The sequence below is a fragment of the Pholis gunnellus genome (assembly GCF_910591455.1).
Source record: "Pholis gunnellus genome assembly, chromosome: 13".
NCBI lineage: Eukaryota > Metazoa > Chordata > Actinopteri > Perciformes > Pholidae > Pholis > Pholis gunnellus.
In genome coordinates this window covers 19,931,784-19,954,492 of record NC_136540.1, presented here as the reverse complement: position 1 = coordinate 19,954,492, position 22,709 = coordinate 19,931,784, and the positions used below count along the sequence as shown (strand labels likewise).

The following is a 22,709-nucleotide window of genomic DNA, read 5'->3' as shown; positions in this document are numbered from 1 at the left end:
TTTTGTTAGAGGGCCTTGTTTATTTATTCTTTTTCATAGGTTTAGGCTGAAATGTCCTGTGTATAAGTGCCTCGTAAGTGTTTGGTCATTCTATTTTCTACAGGTAAATAAGGGCCACACCAACAACTAAAACAAAAAAGAATATAACACAACAGGCAGTATTGACCTCCCCTGTGAGAGGGCCTGGTTTTGTTATTGAGTTGTGGGTTTTTACACCAAAGTTCCCCTTGGCACAGAGATTTCTTATCTTTCTGCCAGGTGCGAATCAAACTTTGGATGTCATTCACAGGTCCGTCGGGCAGTGCCTACAAGTCGGCTCTCGTCGCTGCCAAAGTTCTAGTTGTCGGATCTTGTGCTTTTGCACACTGCGTCTGATGATACCAGTTAGACCCTTTTTTCTCGAGTCTTACTGAATGTGTGGTGGAAGCCTCTATTTTATAAGGTCCAGTCCACCTAGGTTCAGTCCATTTTCTTTTAATTACTTTTAACCAAACCCACTCTCCTCCTTTCACCGGTTCTGTTGGGGTAGCCCGGTCCTTGGCTTACCTCTGCTGATTCTGCACCTGGAGAGAGGGGAGCTACCAATATTGTTAGTGCATCATAGTATATTTTACCCTCTATACTTGATAGTTCTACAGGCCCCTTTAGAGGGCCACTGGATGCTGGTCCTGGCATCCTCCTTCCTGTTACTAGTTCATGGGGAGAAAAACCTGTGCTACTATTTACTGATGATCTAATGCTCATTAGTACATGTGGCAGGGCCCAATTGAGGCCTGTTTCTCTGCAGGCTTTTGACATCTTGTCCTTGAGAGTTCTGTTTGCTCTCTCAACCTTTCCTTGAGACTGCGGGTGATACACTGAACCATAAGAGTGCGTTATGTTTAACACAGCCTATACCTTTTTTAGGTCCTTGCTTGAAAAATGTGTACCATTATCCGATCTTATCCTCATAGGGAGTCCATGCCTAGGGATATGTTGATTTATCAAATATTTTATTACTGATGCAGCATCCTCTTTTTTAGTGGGGACTGCCTCCACCCACTTTGAAAAACAGTCGACTATGACTAACATGTACCTGTAACCCCCAACCCTTTGTTCTGGTCCCATGTCTGTATAATCGATCATTATTTCTTGCCATGGCGCTGTTGGAACAGGATAGCTGCCCATGGTTGGTTTTACTGTTGGTTTGGTATTATGTTCATTACATATTAAACAATCAGTGACATATTGTTCTACCATAGCTTTTAGGTAGGGATGCCACCAATGTAGCTCCATGTTTGTCAATGTTTGTTTCCTCCCACTATGAGTAACCCCATGTGCTTGTTTTGTCAAAAGAGGGATAAGCCCTGCTGGAGCTACTATTCGACCATCATGTGCTCTCCATAATCCTCCGGTGCATGTGGCACCTTTCTCTTTCCACTGACTGTGTTCATAAACACCTGCTTCTTTCTGTAAGGTGATTATGTCATTTTTACTCAAATGTGTCTGATCTGGTTGGTCTGATACAATCATTTGAAAAGGAGCTTTGTAGCCTCCCTCTTTTTTAGCTGCTTCATCGGCGGCATTGTTGCCTTTTGTTGTGTCTGAGGAATCTGTCTGATGTCCCTTGCATTTTATTACAGCGGTCATTGTGGGCAGCTGGAGAGCTGCTGCCAGTTCTATGATTGTGCTTTGATGTTTAATTGGTTTTCCAGTTGCCGTCACAAAACCCGATCTGTACCATTTGCTCAACTCGTGATGGACCACTCCGTGTGCATATGCTGCATCAGTGTATATGTTTGCAACTTTGTTTTCAACTAGTTCAATGCTTCTGTTAATGCTTTAAGTTCTGCTTTCTGAGCTGACATCTGCGTTACAATCTTTCCTGATGCTACTGTCACATGTCCCTGAGGTGTCTGCTGTACTACTGCGTAGGAGGCAATCAGTCCTTTTGTGTCATGTCGATAGCAACAGCCGTCACTAAATAGAATTAGGTCAGTTTCGTCATCTGGAAATGGATGACTCTGTAAGTCATTTCTCAATTTCACATCTTGTTCTGTGGTCTGTGTGCAACAGTGGAACGGAAGAGGATTCATTTGATCTGCCATGTTCACACCTTCATGAGTGAAGGTAATGTGCGGTTGTGTGAGTAATTTTTCAACTCGTCCTTGTCTCAGGCTTGACAGTGTGAAAGCGCTGGATGTTACAAAAGCCATAACACCATGCTCAGTCAAAATGACCAGCGGATGGCTCATGACTATGTGAGCAGTTTTTGAAACGACTTTAGCCACGCCTGCTGCATGTTTGACACATGGAGGTTGACTGGATTCTGTAGAGTCAAGTTTTGCACTGTAGTACATTAGTACGTCTCTACCTCCCTCTTTTTTCTGAAATAGGGCGGCATTCACAATGCCTGCTTTTTCAGAAACATACAAATAGAAAGGCAATGTGTAGTCTGGCACAGAGAGTGAGACTGCATTGGACAAGGATTGTTTGAGTGAAATGAACAACTCTTCAGCTTCAGAGGTCCAAGTCAGCTGTGCCGTGAGGTTGCGATGACCTACAGCGGCGACAAGGGCACGCAGTGGAGCAGTTCTGTCAGTGTATGCTGCGATGTAGTTCCTGCTGTAGCCTGTCAGGCCTAGGAAAGAGAGCATGTCTTTTACTGTGGTAGGTTTTGAATGGTGCAGGATCGATGTTTTATGTGCACTGGTGAGGCCAGAAGAGTTTTGTGCGATCTCTCGGCCTAAGAAGGCAACAACCTGTCTGCAGAGTTGAACCTTGGTTTTGCTTACTTTAAAGCCGCAGTCAGCCAATCGTGTGAGCACCTGGTGGCTTGCGGTCATGCATGTCTCTGCTGAAAGAAGTTCCAGAGTAGACAAGTCATGTTTCAAGTGTCGGTTAAACAGTCTTGGCGAGAGAATTAAGCCTTGTGGTAGTCTGGTGTATGTGTATTGCTGTCCTTGGAAAGTAAATGCAAATACCTCTTGTAAAGCTGGGTCAAGTGGGAGACAGAAAAATGCATTTGCGAGGTCTATTACAGTAAAATGTGAATGAGCAGGAGACAATGAGAGAGCAGTATACGGGTTAGGCATGGCCATTGATTGTGTGGTGATTATTTTGTTAATCAACCGTAAGTCATGAACTATTCTGTATTTGTCTGTGTTAGGTTTTGGAACAGCGAGAATTGGTGTGTTCCATGGTGAATGGCATGGAATCAAAACACTTGCATGCAATAGGCCATCAATAGTGTCTTTAATACCTGCTTCTGCTTCAGGTTTAAGAGGATATTGTCTCCTCCAAACAGGCTGCACATTGGCCTCGAGTGCAAATGAAACCGATGAGTGTGTGCAGTGACCCACATCCATAGGGGAGGTGGACCAAAGAGCAACCGGAAGCGAGGTAAACATTGTTTCGGTGAATGGGTGATTTGTCCTCTCGCGACCATGAAAGCGTTCCAAAGTGTCTTGTTGCAAAACAACTGTGTCTCGTGTGTGATGTGTTATTTTCCAGCTGTTATCTGAAGGCGAAAACATGATAGTAGGGCACTGAGTCGGCTGCCAATCTGTTAAGTTAACTGAGACATTCTTTTTGTCATAGGGCCCAATTGTCTGGCTTCGTGTTGAGCATGCAAGGCCAAGGAGACATGAGGGGAGCTATCATCTGCTAACACATACCATTTTAGCTGTTCCTCCGTCAAGGTTACCACAGACGCAACTCCCTCCTTTCCCACAAACAAACATGGCGAGGCAATATGCCATACACTGGCTGCAAGTTCTGATTCAAAAGCCTCTGTATACAAATCATCAAGTAATTCAGGGTGACATGGAGGGGATCAGCTGGAGGAGCATATGGTGCAAGTTGTGCAATCCATGGTTTCCAAAGCTGGAATAAGGAGAAAATGCCTCCTTTCTCAGGTGTTTCAGGCTGTAACAGGCCCCAAAAGATTTCTGCAGAAAAGGTGGGTGGCTGCTGGTCAGTTTGCAGTAGCATGTTTTTAGAGCTGTACATGACATGTTCGTTGCAGTGGAGGATTGTTCCGTCTTTCAAAGTCACTTGTAATCCCAAAGGACCACACAGGATCACTGCCCCCATTGTCTGTAAATGTATACTGCCCAGCACTAGCCGTAGCCCCCTGTTCCAAGTACGAAAACACCTACAGTTGGATGGACAAAACTTTGTGTATCCCAACTAACCAATGTGGACCCGCCAAGAATAGGTATGGTCAATTTGTATCATAATATGCGTGTCCCTGTGAAAAATGGGAATGGGCATCTTTGAATACGGACAGTGAGGGTTTTGAAAGTGACCCCAACCCAGACCTTAAAGAACGACTAAAGATGATACAAGCCCCGTCTTCATATCACATGTGTAAAGAGGGAAATTGCAACCCCTTGAGACTTACTTTAACAGACCCAAAACTGACAGACAGTGGACTTTACGTACTACAGGCACAGTCAACTGTAGATGGCCCAGGCCATCAAGGACTCCTTAGAATTGTTATTAAACCCGCTAAAGTTACTATAGTTGCTCGAGATCAACATCCGACTGACACCTCGGTGAGTGATGCATGGGGTACAGAGACACAAATTTATGGCTTCAGTGGGTACAATATTCGACCTCAAGTGTGAGAGGTACAGACTGTATTGTGTGTTCAGAAGCTAGATCCGTAGCAACCCCTGTTCTGACAAGATTTCGACCCCTCAGCCCTAAATTTTGTTGTATGTTGACTCTATTTACTGAAAAAGATTTGCCCCTTCATCACACTTGCCAAGAGAGACATTGGGATTACCCACCTGTAGGATAATGTTGCACGGTGTATCGATACTAAAAAGGTACCGTGGTACCCGTACGTTAAAAACTATACGATTTTGCATATTTTTAGTATCGATACTTCATTTAAATAGCACGTGATCAGAGCGCACTCACTGTTCCGCTCCCTGTCATGCTGCCTGCACGCATTGACTGCAAGGGGGCGGGGCTGCCCAGCACTCACACACACAACAGGCAGCGCTCACTCACAGCGAGTGATCGCAGGGGAGACATGGCATCAAGTGCAGGAGCTTTTGCCGACCGTCCTCGGCTTGTTGGAAAAAAAAGATGCCAGAAGTGAAATCTGGAAGTACTTTGGCTCCATTGCACAGTGAAGGAAAGCCCACTGACATACAGAGACCCGTCTGCAAAACTTGCTTCAAAGCCACACAGACCAAGGGAGGCAACACGTCAAACATGGCAAAGCACCTTTCAGAAAGACACCCCGAACTTTTCAAAGAGTTCAAAGAACGACAGGTAAGTAAATGTGATTATAAACATGAACACCCCCAAGCTCACCCATATACAGCCGAACACGAGTAGCCTTAGCCTAGTTTGACGACAAGCCTATATGATCATGAGGTCACAATGCACACAAAAGTGTACTAAATGAAACACAATTGATGCAAAATGGCTACATGCTGGTGGAGCCTGAGGGTGGATCTTGAGCTAACTCTTTTTATTTTTAGTTAAGGCAAAATAATTATTCCATGAATTAAGATAAAATATGAAGTGAAAATATCAAACTCACTATGCAAGTAAATTAAGCATTGTTTATCCACCCACTCCCACAGACAGTCAAACAGATGCCAGCAGAGTCAGCAGCAACACAGAGACAGAGTTCCCTTCCAGCTGTGTTTGAAAGCCAGCAGAAATATGAGAGAGGCTCAAAAGATGCGAAGAGGTTAAACAGAGCAGTGGCTGAGTTCATCTGTACTGAACAGGTGCCGATATACACAGTCGAAAAAACTGGATTTAGGAATCTTGTGCATGCGTTGGACAGAAAATATGATATGCCAGGCAGAAATTATTTCATGAATAATGAAATTCCACAGATCTACAATGAGACCAGTCAGGTTATTCAGGCTCAACTTCAATGCCAGCCTTGTTTTGCTCTCACCACTGACATCTGGACAAGCAGGGCAGTTGATGCACATGGCACTTATAATCCAGTACGTAACAGAAACCTGGGAAATGCAGTCCTGGTGTTTAGGATGTACTCCTTTGTATTCAGACCATACTGCAGATTCTATCCATGAAGTGCTGGAGGAGATGGTGTGTGAAAAATGGGGATTGGACATGTCAAAAATGGCTGATACAACTACTGACAATGCCTCCAACAACAAAAAGGCATTTGAAAATTACACTTGGATACCCTGTTTTGGGCATAATCTACATTTGGCAGTGGGCAAGGCTTTAGGCCTGGACAACATTAAAACAAGCTTGTCGGCTTCGGACAACCTTGTCTGCATTTTCCAGGTCAAATAAAATGCAAAGGAGCCTGAAAGACAAACAGAAGATCTTAAATCTTCCTGTGCAAAAGCTCATTCATGATGAGCCCACCCGGTGGAATTCCACCTTTGAGATGGTGGACCGATTCTGTCAACAGCAACAAGCTGTCTGTGCTGTTTTGGCAGAAAACAGAAAGAAGTGGCATCTGATGCCAAAAGATTCTGATGTGGCAAATTTAGAGAATGTTTGAGAGATACTTGACCCGATAAGTGACCTAACTGATGCGCTAAGGGGAGAAAAGGTACCCACACTGTCTTCTGTGCTGCCTCTGAAATGGAAGTTATTTTCCTGTCTGGAGAAGAGGGATGGAGAACGCGTCATTGCAGGTGACATGAAAGACCAAATCAAATCAGACTTTGCCTCAAGATATGAAGACACAAAGCTGAACATTGTCATTAATACAGCAACATATCTGGATCCTAGGTTCAAGGACACTTTTGTTGCAATGGAGGAAGAAGTGAAGGAACATCTTTTGCAAAAACGTCATGAAGCCTCAGTACAGCCAGTGGAGCAGGTCCGAACAGGAGAGCAGCATCAGCAGCAAGAGGAAGGTCAAGGAGGGACAAAAAAAAAGAAAACTGATCTAAAAAGTCTGCTGTCAACCATCAAATTTGAAAAGAAGGAGTCAGAAGAGGCTAGTGACCCCTTGCAACCAGCTGACCAACTGATAAGTGAATTCCTGCAGTACAAACACATGAAAGAAATAAGTGCCACTGAAGATCCTTTGACCTGGTGGAAGATCCACTCAGCCACTCTGCCAAATCTTGCTTGTTTTGCCAGACAGTACTTGTCCATTCCTGCCACAAGCTGTGCATCAGAAAGAGTGTTTAGCTCATCAGGCATTATCTGCAGTACTAGGCGTTCCAGGCTGAGTGTAGAGCATGTTGACATGCTTGTTTTTTTGGCAAAGAACCTTCAACTGGCAAAAGAACTGTCCAGAAAATGAGACAATGCATATTATCTTACCTTATATTATATTAAGGTTACATTTTCCATGTGCATGACTATTGTCAGCAAGTCCAACTTCTTTTTTTTTTTTTTTAGAACATGTTCAGTACAAAATACATTTCAGTTAATTTACTGTGTTAGTGTTGCTGTTAGTGTGTAAATAGTTTGACAAGTGTGTAAATAGTTGTAATAAGTGCATAAACAAGTGCAGATGTTGTATTTATTACTATTATAGATAAATATACCAGTATCGTATTTGTGGTATCATATTGTATTTGTGGTATTGTATCGAATTCTGGTATCGTATTGTAAGTATCGGGTATCATGATATTTATGGCAGGTATCGTATCGAAGTCATAATTTTGGTATCGTGACAACCATACTGTAGAACACACCACCCCACCTCAGTTTAAGAAGGCAGAAGGCCCATTAGATTGTATAGTCTCTAATATTACTCAAGAGCCTAACAATGCCAGTGACTTCCATTTCAGGAGCGTGTTAAACCAGACAACGTCCAGAGCTGACCTATGGTGGTGGTGTGGAGGTAGAACCTTGTATCCAATTTTGCCTAGTAATTGGACAGGCACGTGTGCACTAGTGCAACTTATAATGCCATTTTATATTTTGCCTGTAAACGACACGACTTATCAAGAACTGGTTTCCCCAAGCACACATGCTAACAGAAGATCCAGAAGAGACGGCGATAGCCCGGGAGGCTCATTTGATGACCGAGTGTATATAGATGCCATAGTGGTGCCAAGGGGGGTGCCAAATGAGTTTAAAGCTAGAAATCAAATATCTGCAGGTTTTGAATCAACAATTTTCTGGTGGGTAACAATCAATACGAATGTCGATTGGGTTAACTACATATATTATAACCAACAGCGTTTTGTAAACCACACCAGAGATGCTATATCAGGACTTCACGCACAGCTAGCGAAGACTAGTATAATGACCTTGCAAAACAGAATGGCATTAGATATGATTTTAGCGGAGAAAGGCGGAGTTGCAGGATGTTTGGATCTGCCTGTTGTACTTTCATTCCAAACAACACAGCTCCTGATGAATCGGTGACCAGGGCGCTGGCCGGATTGACGGCTCTCAGTATCGAACTAGCAGAGAATTCTGGTGTTAAGGAGCCATTCACTGACTGGTTGGAGGGTGTTTGGCAAATGGAAAAGTGTGTTTTGGTCTCTTTTTTATCTCTTTTTGTTTTGCCATTGCAGCTCTTGTCCTTTCTGGATGCTGTTGCGTCCCTTGCATCCGAGGACTGATACTGAGGGTAAGTGATACTGCTCTTAATAAGACAAGCATACAGGGCAATCAGTTACAGGTATACGATGACGATGAACTTGAATTATTGATGGCTACTGTTTAGTGAAGGAAACTCACCCTCGGACCATAAAGGACCACCTAAAGAGGGATTGTGTATTTCCAGGGAATTAGGGGGAATTGTGAAGAATTTAAGTATTAAAAAGTATTATTAGTCGAATTTATAGCACCCCAAGTGGTGAATAGAAGTGTCACAATAATAAGAGGTAAAATATGTTAAAGAGTCATAATATATTTACTAAAGAATTAATTATATGTTTGTAATATGTTTACATGAAGGATATATATGTTACAGTATGTAGGAGCCAGGTATGGTCTGTGTCATTTATACCTTTTTTGGTCACATCCGGTACACTTCCGCTAATTGAGTCACGTGGTGTTGGGGAAAGCAATATCAGCCGTTCAGTGGTTTAGTTGCAGGATTGGAAGGAGAGGGGGTGAGAGAGGGAGCCTTATTTTTTGTTGACCGCTACTTCACTATGTTAAGCACTATTGTCATTGTTTGACCTATGAATGTATTCCAGAGTCAACGTTTGTTGTTTACAAATAAACACGCAAAGCTCAACCACTGGATCAGGAAATAATTTATAGCCAGCGCGTCCGCAAGTCTAAATCTTCCCTACTTAGCCTCTTGGTGACTATCTGAAAGTTGCTGTTAGTCACCTACACAGTACATTTACACATCGAATGTATTAAAACCACAAAAGCATTCTAAACACTGTGAAGAATAGCCTTGAAGGAAAGTTAGGGATTATTCAAAGTGAGGCTTTTCAGAGACAGATGAGGAGAAGCAGAGACAACTGATGAGAAGCAGAGACGGAAATGCAGAGACTGCCGTAAGACAAGAGGAGAGGACTCCTGGAAGAGACCATGCGGCTGCAGGGCAGTGGTGACGACAGCAGGAACCCAGCCACAGAGATGACCAGCGGATCGATGAAGGAGGGGTCAGAGTAATCGGAAGCCAATCACTGACCCCAGAACACGGCCTTTGTGTTTTGCGACAGGTTTCGGACGCTTTCTGACCATCAAAGAACATAAAAAGAATGTTTGAGAGAGCGTGCTTGAGATCACGGCACTCTGTTTTTCAGAACCCGACTAGGTCGGACCTGTGAGTGGAGCTTGCACGTGGTGTCTGTTCTCGAGAATATTACCATGCATTGGTGTAATTTAGTTTGCATTCGTTAAGGATCAGCTGCAATTGTTAGCATCAGTTTGCAGTTTGTTACCTTCGTGGTTCCAGTTGTATCTGCAATCTTTTTATTAAATTACTATTTTTGACTTTAAATTGGATCCAGTTCGTTTTCGGTAAGACTCCGTTGCTGAAAGTTAACAGCAGCGAAAGTTTTGAGGCCTGCTCCTCTCATGAATTTTCCAGCCCCCACAGTTTTTAGCTCAAAATAAAACCTCATGTAACCAGGCATAATGAGTTAAATACAGTGGCGGACCGTGCATTTTATACCTGGGCCTTCTGAGCTGTCCTACTAAACTTGAGCCAGCTCCTAATAATCTCATTATGACACGCGAGCTCCGGTTATTTGTTTCTAGTGGTGTAATAATTTGTATTAAACTGTTCGGTACGAGGCTTAAGAACCGAACAATACGTTTGAATAATACTAGTGCATTTGGAAAATGCTTAAATTGTCGGAAATATAATGTTTTCGGTGGACTGTGCTCACGTAACAGACAACGGGCTGTGAGCTTTTGAACCCGGAACAATAACAAAAAACAGCTGAGGCCCCGCACTTCAGGGAGGCTAGGCAAAGCTAATCTAGTTTAGCGGGGAAACTGTCATGGAAAATAATCTTTTTAACCTCCCGGTGAGAAATAATCGAGATGAGAAAACTCTTAAAATATAAAAACATATTTATTTAACAGACACTAATGATAATGCAGCTGAATGGATAGAGCTCTTTCCCCACAGATGGTTCGGAGGTCTAACAACAAGGAATAGACAAAAACAGAGTATATGCACATTATCTCGTCTCCTCCCTTCACCCCCCCCTTCGCAGATGTCGTCCTCCTCTGTCTGCCGCTGCACAGACCAAGGCCGGTTCCCAGTCTTTTCGTGGGAAGAGGGTTAGGTGGTGAAATAAGTACAGCAAGTCAGAAATGCTAAAATACCGATGAACTCATTTATCGTTAGGTTTTAAATGAGCCTGGTTGGCCTCATCTACATATATACAAGTTATACCTAAAAGAACGATATGATAAATTTCCACAACAATTCCCCCTTTGGGCATTCCTATGGCCATTAAAGTATTTACAATTTATCGAAACATCAACACATTTTACCCCAAATAGTTTATATATATATACATCATTAATCAATAAGTTTAACATTAGCTGTTTTGTGAGATTATATTTCTAAAATAGCAAGCTATAATAAACACAAGTATTACACAAAAAGTCACTTTCGTAGTCCTAAGGGAGGAAAAAGTCAGATGTTGCGGAATCTGCCTTTTTAGACTAAACAGTGGAATGTGCACGTGTGATGTCTGAAATGTTTTGGATCTTTGGCTCACTCTTCTGATGTGTGTTCTATCTGTGCGAGCATAGGCTGTGGTCATGTTTTAAACACGTCACAGCTCGTGTGCTGCCGGACTGTGAACTTAGCATAGTCATATCACATGTTATTCGATGGTGACTTAATGGTTTTACAAATCGATTCTTTAATCTAGTGGTTGCTGATTTGAGTTATTCTCACTATAATTGTTCTGATGCATCAATTATTAGGAAACACAATTATTATTACACAGAAGAGCAGAAAACACATTGAACCTCTTAGGCCACACCACCCCTGAGAGAAAATGGGTGCCTTAGTGCAGGAGATCTGCCTTCCAGTGTGGCATCATCTTTGCACATATACCTGTATACCTCCTACCACACTGATTTCTGTGTGACAGCTTTGCAGTTTGGGAAACTCGGGTTGCTACCCTCCTCTCTCTCCCCAGCCACACAAGATGAGTGAGGTGATCGGCTACATGTTTGATGCGTTGTTAGCAAACAATACATTGCTCTACAAATACTAAAAAACAGTGAACCCTCTTGTGTACCATGCTAAATTATAAAATGTGATATGTTATAATTTCTTTACTTTGTTTCCAGTAACTGTTTCTTTAGGTCTAGTTTTAAACCTGAGGTCTACAGATAAATGATCCTACCTAGTTATTCCCTGACAAACTACTGCAAAGTTCAACTAGGCCCACAAAAGAGTTGTGCTTTGTCTCGCATTTATTAATTGTCAATTTAATCTGCCTAAATTCCCACCATAAATTAAAAACCGTCCACTAACAGTTGTAAATCAGCATTTTGTGGGCACGTCTGTGAGGTCTCCATGTGCAGATCTGTTCAAGAGAAATCAACACAGTTATTTGGCTCTCCATCTCCTCCAGTAGGAAAAAGAGGATTAAGGATAGCACTTTGTTTCACAGTAATATTAAAGAAAAACACATGATGAGGCAAATATAATGTATTAATCTAATCTAATGTGTGACACAGCATAAGGAACCTTGAGTCTGACCTCATCATAAACAACAATGTCACGTGCACCAGCACGCAGACACAGTGAAGGCCAGCTGCTGCTGCCCTAGTCCAGTAGAGAAATATGCAACAGGTCTTTGTCTTCTCCCAAGTTCCTTAGTCAAAATTGTCTCTTTGTCTCTATTGTCTCTCTCTGTAACCGTCTCTTTGGTCAACGTATCGTGTGAACGGTGTGTCAAGTTCAGGTAGTTCAATGTCGGAGCTGACAGTAATGCGTTCTTTATTTCATTAAAGGCAGCTGTCGAGGAGTCAGTCCAGGTCATTTCTTTATGCGCAGAAAGATGTTTACCATGAATCATGGAAGAGAGGTGTAAGAGCCAGTTTGTATTCTTAACAGTTTTTTGTATTTTACGTTTATTGCAATAGTATGTGTTATGCCCTTTAGAATGTTTACCATATAATATAGGTAATTAGTAAAGGTAATTGGTCATGTAGTAGAATGGGCTTCAAATGTGTGTTTTTGCCCTATAAAGATAAAAGCTCCTCTACTCTGTCCTGCTATTGGCCAATATTTGGTTGACTCCTTTAAGTAGGTTTTCAGTGCTAGTTAGGTTTTGATGAAGCAGGATGTGGAGCAACAATTTTTCTGACCGCAGAAGACTGCAGATTAAAGACTTTTAAATTAGAGCCAGCAGAAGGTCAATGTTTTAGCCACAGTTATTGCACAAGGACTTTGTTTGTTTCTTTTGTTTACATCGAAGAATAAAACTACCTTTAACTACGAGCGACGTGTGTCATCCTTGGACAGCTAACAAGACAAGTTTAGCCTGCAATAGCTCATGGTGGTCTACGCGAGTCAGAACCCTTTACATCCTGCAAGAAGTGGCCAAGAAGGACGGTAAAATAAGCTGCCACTACAAGAGGAATGCCTCTCTTTCTGAATAGTTGGGATCCATTATCTATACCATGACGTCATTCCTATGAAGCTCATCATTTGTTTCTTAGATGTGTTTAGACACCGTTTGAATAGCCTGCATTCTCTTGGGAGAGAGGGTTTTGCCCTCTGCTGTGATCACATGTCCCAGATATGAAACTTTATTGAGAGCAAATTGCAATTTGGACGGATAGCCTTGTGACCATTTGCAGCCTAAAATTTAGAAAGTAACTGTAAATGTAAATTACTCTACTCTGCAGGGGCTGCAAATCATGATGTCATCAACATATTGTAACAAGGCACAACCATTTTGAAAGTGTAAAATAGCCAAATCGTGTCTCACGGCTCTGTTAAATACACCAGGGCTCTCTAAATATCCCTGGGGACACCTGGGTCCAGGTAGAGCTTCTTCCTTTAAATGAAAAAGCAAACCAAAAATTGTCTGTCTTTGTGCACAGGTACAGGAAATCATGCATTGGCCAAGTCGGCGACGAAAAAAATGGGTCGTGTCTGGAGGGATGAGTGACATAATGGTGTATGGATCAAAATTTGTAGGTGCTCGCGGGTGCACCGAAGCATTAACTGCTTGTACATTTTGAACAAATCGTCACTCAGTCGGTTCCCCCCCAGGTCTCGCATTTTCTTTACTGGAAAAATCGGTGCGCACCGGTGAATCATAACATTTGGCTATTACACCAGCCTTCAAACAAAAACTCAAGAACAGGTGTAATACCATCAATAGCCTCTTATTTGAGTGGATATTGCTTCATGCATGGACCTAAATCAGATTGTGGGTGAACCACCAGAGGTGTCGCACCCTCAACAGTCCTACGTCATATTCGTGCGCAGACCATAAAGAGGAGGGCACCTCGGACAGTTCAGCCATGTCGACAGATGGAACATTTTAAACCATGGTGTGTGTCTTCTTATCGAACATAAGATGAGTGACTCTTTTTACCGGTGCCTCTTTTAACCGGTGCCTCTTTGAAAATCACATTTCTCCCAGAAAGCGGTCTTTTCTCAAACTTAACCTTATCTGAGAATCACACTTATAGGTCAACGATCTTTTTCCAATTTTACTGTACAGTTTACCAGGATCCTCCGTGGGTCTGCAATCAGTGAGTACAGTCTGCCTATCCAGCCAATCAGACATGTCCTTCTCCTCCAAACCTTTTTTTTTCCTGGGCCCCATGCCAATGCTACATGCGGACACACACCCTGTAACAACTCAGATTGTGCGGCAGACAGAGAAACAGAGGCAGCAGCAGTATTTCTTTTTTTTTTTTCAACAAATGTCCAAGAAAAGCAATCAGACAGCAGAAATGATTGTGTTTAACTGTGATATCAGTGATACTGTGATACAGGACAAGGGCTTTGTGTATGGCTCACTAATTGGTATGCCTCCTGAGCTAATCGTCCCACAATACCTTCCCCCTTTTTGAGAGGGACAGGTAAAGCAGACGTACAGAACTCCTGATTGTCAGTCAGAATCTGAAGTTAACTCACCCTCTGTGTTGTAATGTGTGTGCGTCGGTGGTCCATCACTGAGGTCCGCCCCGCCGCACCTGCTCTCTTCCCCTCCTGATTGCTGATGTTGAGCCCTCCCACCTGTCCTGTTTCCATGGAGATTGTGGGCAGTCTTCTTAGACAATGTCCAAGTTGCCACATTTATGGCACACAAAGTTTTCAGCTGGTGTGAATTCTCTCTGAAAAAGTCTCTGCCCCTCTTATTTTCTTCTTCCTGTCATGGCCTGATCACGTTGCCAGCTGGGCATCCTCGAGTTTGCGCTGACGAAAGTCAATCTTTGCTTGGTGTGGACAGACAAGGGAATCGGGGAATGTTGTCTGTTGTTGTTCTGCTCCTCAGCGTGTTCTGCATGTTGCAGTATTCCATGTCACACAACTCTCTTTGGTGTGATGTTTCCCAGGCTCACGGATGACGTAAAAGCCTCTTTACAAAGTTCAGTCAGCGCTGTCACTGCATGGTTATACGGCCAGTCTTAAGCATATAACACACTGCAGGTTGATTACGGCTGGTGTGAATGCCGCACATATTTTATGATAACGCACAAAGGATGTCAAAGTTCTCTTGAATTCCGTGAATTTGCTCTTTGAACTCTCCACATGAGTCATGGCTTCTTCTTCACGTCTTCTCTCTCTGTTGTAATGTCCTCTTTGTCTCGCGTTCAGATAATCCAGATTCATATTTTCATCAGTGTTCATTGACGGGCTGTAGTTGTGAGCGTTGACATGGTGCCTGTGGATTTTGATGATTCTCGTCCTTCTTCATCCTCGGAGTGTTGACTGGTGGGTGTTGGCTGTCATGTTGTTTGTTAGGGGAGCATACGGCAGCGGCGTTGCGGAGACCAGGGCCCTATTCCTCGTACGTGGCTAACTGAGTTAGCCAGATAATTTTCAGGATGAGATTACATAAGTGAGGCTTTTCGGTTCCTAGAAGCAAGTTTGGAAAAATCACCATAGCAACACATCCATAAGCCTGAACCTGCTCCAGAGCAGGCTTGAGCTAGATCCGCTGGATAAGCTGCCACTCCCCCAGAAAAAAGTGTCAGCTCCCTTCCTCAGAGATCCATCGATGAGGAAGCGATATTAGTCAGATTAGCGTTTTATAGGGAGAGAGTTCTTCGAGATCGCCAAGATCCGTTATCACATCATGATGACTTCCTGTACGAGCGCTATCGATTCTACCGACAAGGAATCATTTATTTAAAGACCTTCTGGAGCCGTACATTGAACACCACACGCCATCTACTGTCTCACAGACTGTATCACAGCCTCGCGCTGTGTAGCGAGTGGTTCATGTTTGTACAGTGTCGGTGACGCGGAGAACATCGGGAAAGCCGCTGCATGCCGTGCTGTTCATGAAGTTTATTTGGCGCTTAAGAAACTTATGGATGTGTTCATTACATTACCATGGCACATGTTGTATTGATCACCATTCTGAATTATGTTTGTGTGCTTAGTTTTTACTTGCTCCCGTGTCCTCTTGATGGCTGGTTGAACTACATGATGGTTGAAAGCACTCATAATGATATGACAGTATTAGTAGTACACCATAGATATCATTGTTGTAGAACATGATTAAGGTGGACTCATGATAAGAATAGAGAATTACACACAATTTATTTGTACTGCTTATTATGAATAATACATACACACTGATCCGCCCATACACAGATTCACACACACATATTCAAACTCCTATTCTATATTGTAATCTACACATACATGTATATACACACACATATATGTATATATATACATGATACATAAGAGCATACAGTACATATATCCTCATCAGTATCTATTAATTCGTATCAGTTAGATACTCTTTGGGCTTGTTTTTATCTACTTATTCTGAAAGAGTTGATATAATTATTTTCGCTATAGATCTCATTGGATGATGCGTTCCATTAAGCCTACTGCCAGCAGCACAATTAAAGAAATATCATCTGATTGATTGAGGTGATGAGGCACTTAAAATTAGCCTATACGTTTTCCCAACACTTGCGCATTTAACGACGTCTGCGATATTTTGCCATGCTTCTCGTCTCGCCCTCGCAGCGTTAGATTTCGTCATGATTATGGTCTTGAATTCTTCGTATGTGTTCATGATCATCTCCTGCTCGTCAGCGGAGAAAAAAGAGGCTCTTTCTTTGCGTTTATTTGCCGTTGTACTGTTAGAAAATCATGGTTTCGGTGATCGACGCTTCCCCCTTTTGAAGTAGGACGGGCACGCGCAACGATCCTGTTGTCTGACATCTGGCTCGAATTAACGAGACTGTTTGAGCGCGGATCAGCCTTTGAGGAACCGAGATAGCCTGATGTCAATCATCGAGTTAATTTAAGCTGGATAATAGGACATTTGATCGACTTAGTTGAACCACGTACGAGGAATAGGGCCCAGATCAGGATCCACTCGACCATGTAAAACAAATACAAAACAAAAAACAAAAGACAAAGTTCAGCAGTATATTTTCCTTTTCTATTAGTTGTATATGTCTTATTCAAATATATATATATTTTTCTTTACCTCTTGGACATTATTTCATCTGTTTCTGCTTTGCCTTTTCCTCTCTGCTCCAGACACGGTTTGAGTTGATCCAATTTTTGTCGTAGGCTAATGTTGCCTTTTCCAGGGATTCCCAATTTTATCCATTCTTCCAATTGTTTGGCAGTCTGATTATCTTTGTCCCACATGCATTTTATTATTGGAGATAAGACCTCGGCATCAGGCTGCTTAGGCTCAGACTTACTTTGACCATTACCCATTTTCTCTAGTTACTGTTGATTCTGGTATCTTCGAATCAATCTGGTCCAATCAATCAACTTGAAAGGATACACCAAATATCTCTTCTTCAAATACTACAAGTTCACCAGGACACGTCTGTCCGCCACTCTCTAAAGTGCGAGAATACCTACGGCGCCAACTTCTCTCTAGTTACTGTCTCAGAATCTAAGTACAATCTGGTCCAATCAATCACTTGAAAGGATACACCAGACTTCTTTAAATTCTTCAAGTTACACTAGGACTTATGTCCAGCACCCGACTGCGAGATGAAGTTTACCCATCAAAGTGTCTGTTCCATCACAAAATAATTTCTCAACGGGTGGGATTCTTTTTCCGGTTCCAGGATCGGAGCGGCAATCTCGAACCCCGCCTGACGACAGCCTCTCACCTTCAAGGAGGAATCAACTATTATTTGCGCTTCTGTCGTCTAACGGAGTCCTGATTACACGTCCGATCCCATCCTCGTCGCCATTTGTCGTGGAAAATAATCTTTTTAACCTCCCGGTGAGAAATAATCGAGATGAGAAAACTCTTAAAATATAAAAACATATTTATTTAACAGACACTAATGATAATTCAGCTGAATGGATAGAGCTCTTTCCCCACAGATGGTTCGGAGGTCTAACAACAAGGAATAGACAAATAGACAACAGTATATGCACATTATCTCGTCTCCTCCCTTCACCCCCCCCCCTTCGCAGATGTCGTCCTCCTCTGTCTGCCGCTGCACAGACCAAGGCCAGTTCCCAGCCTTTTCGTGGGAAGAGGGTTAGGTGGTGAAATAAGTACAGCAAGTCAGAAATGCTAAAATACCGATGAACTCATTTATCGTTAGGTTTTAAATGAGCCTGGTTGGCCTCATCTACATATATACAAGTTATACCTAAAACAACGATATGATAAATTTCCACAACAGAAACAACTGCGGCACACAATCTACGAACTCTCCCCGCAGCGTTTAGCTGTTCTCTACTGATTCACACAGGCCTAAAGCAATCGCCACACAATCCCCATTTTTCCAGACCATCATTCTTGCTTTGTAAAAAGAAAACAACAGCCCTAACAGATTCAATTGTCCGGACAATAACCCTGCGCATGACGGGATGCTTCGTAATTAACGGATAATGCATATAGTCTAAATCAGGGGTGTCAAACATACGGCCCGCGGGCCGTATGAAAAAATACAAATTTAAATCACGCACGGCGGAGCTCCTCCCCGATCCGCGCGCACACACTTCCACCAGCGTATGTGGCAGCAGCAGCAGCAGCCCCCCTCCCCGCCGACGACGAAGGAGCAGCAGCACCCCCTCCGCCGACAACCGGCCCTTTGGGGGCAACCATGATGCCGATGCGGCCCCAGAGCAACAATGAGTTTGACACCCCTGGTCTAAATCAATGTAATTAACACAATGACAAGAACAAACTCACAAGAACCAGTCACATATATTTATAAGACAACAAAGCAACAAATCAATCCAGCAACGCTGCAGCGCTAGAGCACGAGCCATTCATATTATTCATAAAAACGACACGATAGACAAATGAACACAGTAGAAATGCTACTGCAGATGTAAAAACGCAAAAGCAGTTAACTTACCACAGCTGCCTTCACTTAAAGACAAAGTCCATCATTCTTTCTTCGTTAACAAAGTCACTAACTCCTAAATCCATTTATCCTCCTCCTTCAGCCATTGAGTGTTAAAAAGACAAAGCTAGGTAAAATTAAAAAAAAGAATCTACACCAAGCACAACGCTAATAATGTCATAATTTCTCTTACACATGTTTCAACCTGAACTCTTACTAAACACTCAGATCTGCTAGCTAGCTTTCTGTTTGACAAAAGTCACGCTGGCCCACTGACCAATCACAGCGCACGTTAATGCCGACGCACTTAGCAGGCTACCTGGGTAGCACTGGCACGTCAAAGAATACGCCCAACATATCAAACTAAAGATCTGATTGGTTGAAGACTATGACAATCAACAATATCGTCCCCATGATGTCAGCAATGTGCGCCAGAGTGTGAAACACGAGAACAATAAAGATGGACGCCCACCACGCCCTATGAGACAAACTGGTATCATTCGTTTTACTTAGACACTTAAATGTCAGTAGAAACAGAATAGTACACTTGCTATATTTGATTAGTTTTCCAACAAATGTAATGCTGTGCAATAATGTTGGAAAGTCCTACCTAGATAAACCAAGCTGTGTAATAAACAGTACTCAAAACTGATTACTTAGTCAAACGTTTATAAAAAGTTATTCAATATAATCTGAATTAAGTTTGTAACAGGGAGAAATAACATAGAAAGAAAGCACTAATTACCTAACCTTGAAACTAAAAACTTAACAAATGGCTTAAAGCAAACCAAACCTGCGATCAAGAATAATTATACTACCTCATCTCTGGCACTGCCATTATATACTCTATATATACTATATTATACTATATTTTTTTTATTAATCTGCAAATATGCAAGATTTACTGTAACCCTACATACATAAATGAGTCATTTTTATTTAAAGGTGTACGACGCAACACAAAAAAATAGTATAGTTTGCAATTTGTGGCCTGAGGATATCAGCAGGCAAATTTGTACTCATAGACATAGTGCCATCTACTGGCAACAGGAAGTCAGTGTCATGTGACAAACAGCAGCCAATTTACAATACATTTATATTATGTGGACTACACTTGATATAGTGCAACATAATGCATGTTTAGCACTTGTTATGGAGCAACATAGTGAGTACAGGAAGTGGTGGGATATTTGCAATACATAATTTCCAGCCTCACACATATTTCTGCAAGCAGCGATGATAGTGCAAGGGGTTTAATTATTAGGGCCCGATGACCGACCAGTTGGCGAAGGCGCTATTGAAAATGCTTAGATTATTATAACGGCCCAAGCACCAGCCAGGGGTCGGCAAAGACCCTATTGAAATCGCTAGGATTATTATTATTAGGGCCCGAGCAGCGAACAACGGTCGGGCTGCAAAGGCCCTGTTGAAACTGTAAAGATTATTATTAGGGCCTTAGCTCCGACGAAGAAGACCTATTGTTCATCTAAGGATTATTACTAGTGTTCTTTTATGTCTTTCAACACAAAAACAAGGTGCTTGGGCTACTGGAAAACTTTGGTTGCAAGTTTGGTGCACAAGTCAGTTTTGGCAAAATAGCCGTTTGATATGGGTACTGAGCTCAAGTTTGACAAAATGACTCGATAGCGCCCCTTTTTCAGTAACTCCTATGCTGAGATTCACCTAGCTCTATGAAATTGTATATGTAGAAGAGGCTAAAATGATAAAAAATCATCTGCTAATTTGGTTCTCTTAGGGCTGTGATTGACAGAATAATAGACGATAGAATTAGCAACTAGAGGCATCCGTCAGCCGTCTCGCTATTTTAGGCATAAAAACAACAGTCTGTGTCTGTGTTTTACAAAAAGCTTCAGCATACTATTCTATCATTAAAAGTAGGCTAATATAATAATCACCATAATTACTGCTCCACCCGATGAATAGATAAACCATTGCAAGTGATTTCCACATATGGCGCCATGGGGGCGTTACTAGTCTTTGTAGTGTCCATGTTGTTTCAACATTACAACTTAAAAGCTAATGAACACACCAAAGTTGGAAGAATGACTTAACAACTCAAGAGATGGGACCATCCAAAAAGCATGTGAATGTACCAGGGTGACATGAGAGCTAGCCCACTCAGAACCCATAGTGATTGCATTGCAGTTCCTGCAGTTCAAAAAAGAAATTGACTTAACATGAGAGTCTATCAGTGCAATCTGGGCAATTTTCATTCAGACTGACATCCTCTGGGCTCAAACTCACAAAAGCCCCTTTGTCATTTTTCCTTTTTTTCTAGTTCCAGATGAGCCTCAAAACCGACATAATAGCTTGATTAACTATATATTAACGGACTCGCTTTATATTTCTCAGATGTCTTTATTGTTAAAAAGATCACGTAAAACAAGTTAGCATCCAAAGTTAGTCTTTTAGTGTTGAGAGTTTACTGACATTTGACCATAGAACACATTTTATTTTATTTTATATTTAGGCACATTTTTTGGCTTTAAACCCACTTAGTGCTTGAACTCAACCTATAGTTTAGTCTTGTAGGCTATCTGTTACTTCAATAAGCTGGTCTGATAAACATCTGTTTTATAATATGTATTTGATGAAAAACACACACTTGAGAAGATGGGAGGAGGGATTTCCGTACTCCAAAAAAAAAAACTTTTCCTCCAGATTTCATTAGCTAGAGAAGTGCGACGAGGAGGCGGGACTGGACATTCTTCTCATACTGCAGACCAGGCAGGCAGGCAGGCAGGCGGGGGGGGGCTTCCTGTTCTCTCTTTTACGCTAAAACATGAGATTTACATGGAAAGACGAACACTTTGTGGCAGCGAACACGCTCCTTTTCCCGTAGCAAAGATTAAAACTCGTGGCGACAACCTCCATTGACTGGCGGCAGCGAGTTTTCTTGTTGTAGAGGGGGATTACCTGCAGTCGGAGGAGTTGCTTCAGTCCTCAGGAAAGGAGAAAATGAACGGAGTGATGTTTCGCTGAGATGAAGGACCGCGAAAGTAAACGGAAGAACTCCACTGTAAGGTAATGCGGTTAAGTTAAAAAAGTAAAAAAAGTTTTCCCCCACGCGTACATCTTAAGTAGACAAATCTTATGTTCCAGTAGCAATGTTGTGATAGCAATTTTTCTTTGGTATCAGCAAGGCTACCAGGACAAACACATTGTTTAATAAAATGCTTGTGTTTTATCGATAGGCCTATCTAATCTTCATGTCAGGCACACATGGTTCATACTTCATTCTGTGATGGGTGCTACGAAATAACTTGAGTATTTTTTGAAAATACTGAAGCTAGGAGTATAAGTGTAGGTTGGTGTATCCTTCACTGCATCCTTGCCTTTGTTACCAGGGCTTCTGTTAGCTGCTTATTTTGCGTCAGTGTAAGTGTCACATAAGTGAAGTGGTTCCAGGGGGTTCTCAGGGAGAAAGAAAAACATTCAAGTTGTTTTAGTTGCCACTGGTATTGCAATGTTTCCCTGTGAACCTTCACATGCTCACTGTAATCTGCTCAACTGGAGATATTTTTTTAACAGTTCTCAGTAACCATAGTAGACAGACAGGGGTGTAAGTAAATTGAAGTTCTTTACGGGTTACTATTAACCCAAGCTTCATGTTGTTCTCCTCCCATCCCTAGCTGCTGTAAATTCAGCAGACACTCGAATCTCTGTGGTCAAATCAGCCGACACTGGCATTTTAGTGCACCTATATAATGACATTCATGGTAAACTCTTTCAAACGGTCCAGGTCGGGAGCGAAAGGGACTTTAAGAAATTAGCTGAGGGATCGACGTGAGACAACT

At 42.2% G+C, this 22,709-nt stretch overlaps 1 protein-coding gene across 1 annotated transcript in view; it reads left to right on the top strand.

Annotated features, from left to right (window-relative positions):
• Nucleotides 1-21,873: 21,873 nt before the first annotated feature.
• Nucleotides 21,874-22,709, top strand: part of amot (angiomotin) — a 76,532-nt gene continuing 75,696 nt past the window's right edge. Inside the window, exon 1 of the mRNA XM_079171458.1 lies at nucleotides 21,874-21,936. The gene's annotated coding sequence lies outside the window, so the exon portion shown is untranslated. The remainder of the gene's footprint in view (nucleotides 21,937-22,709) is intronic.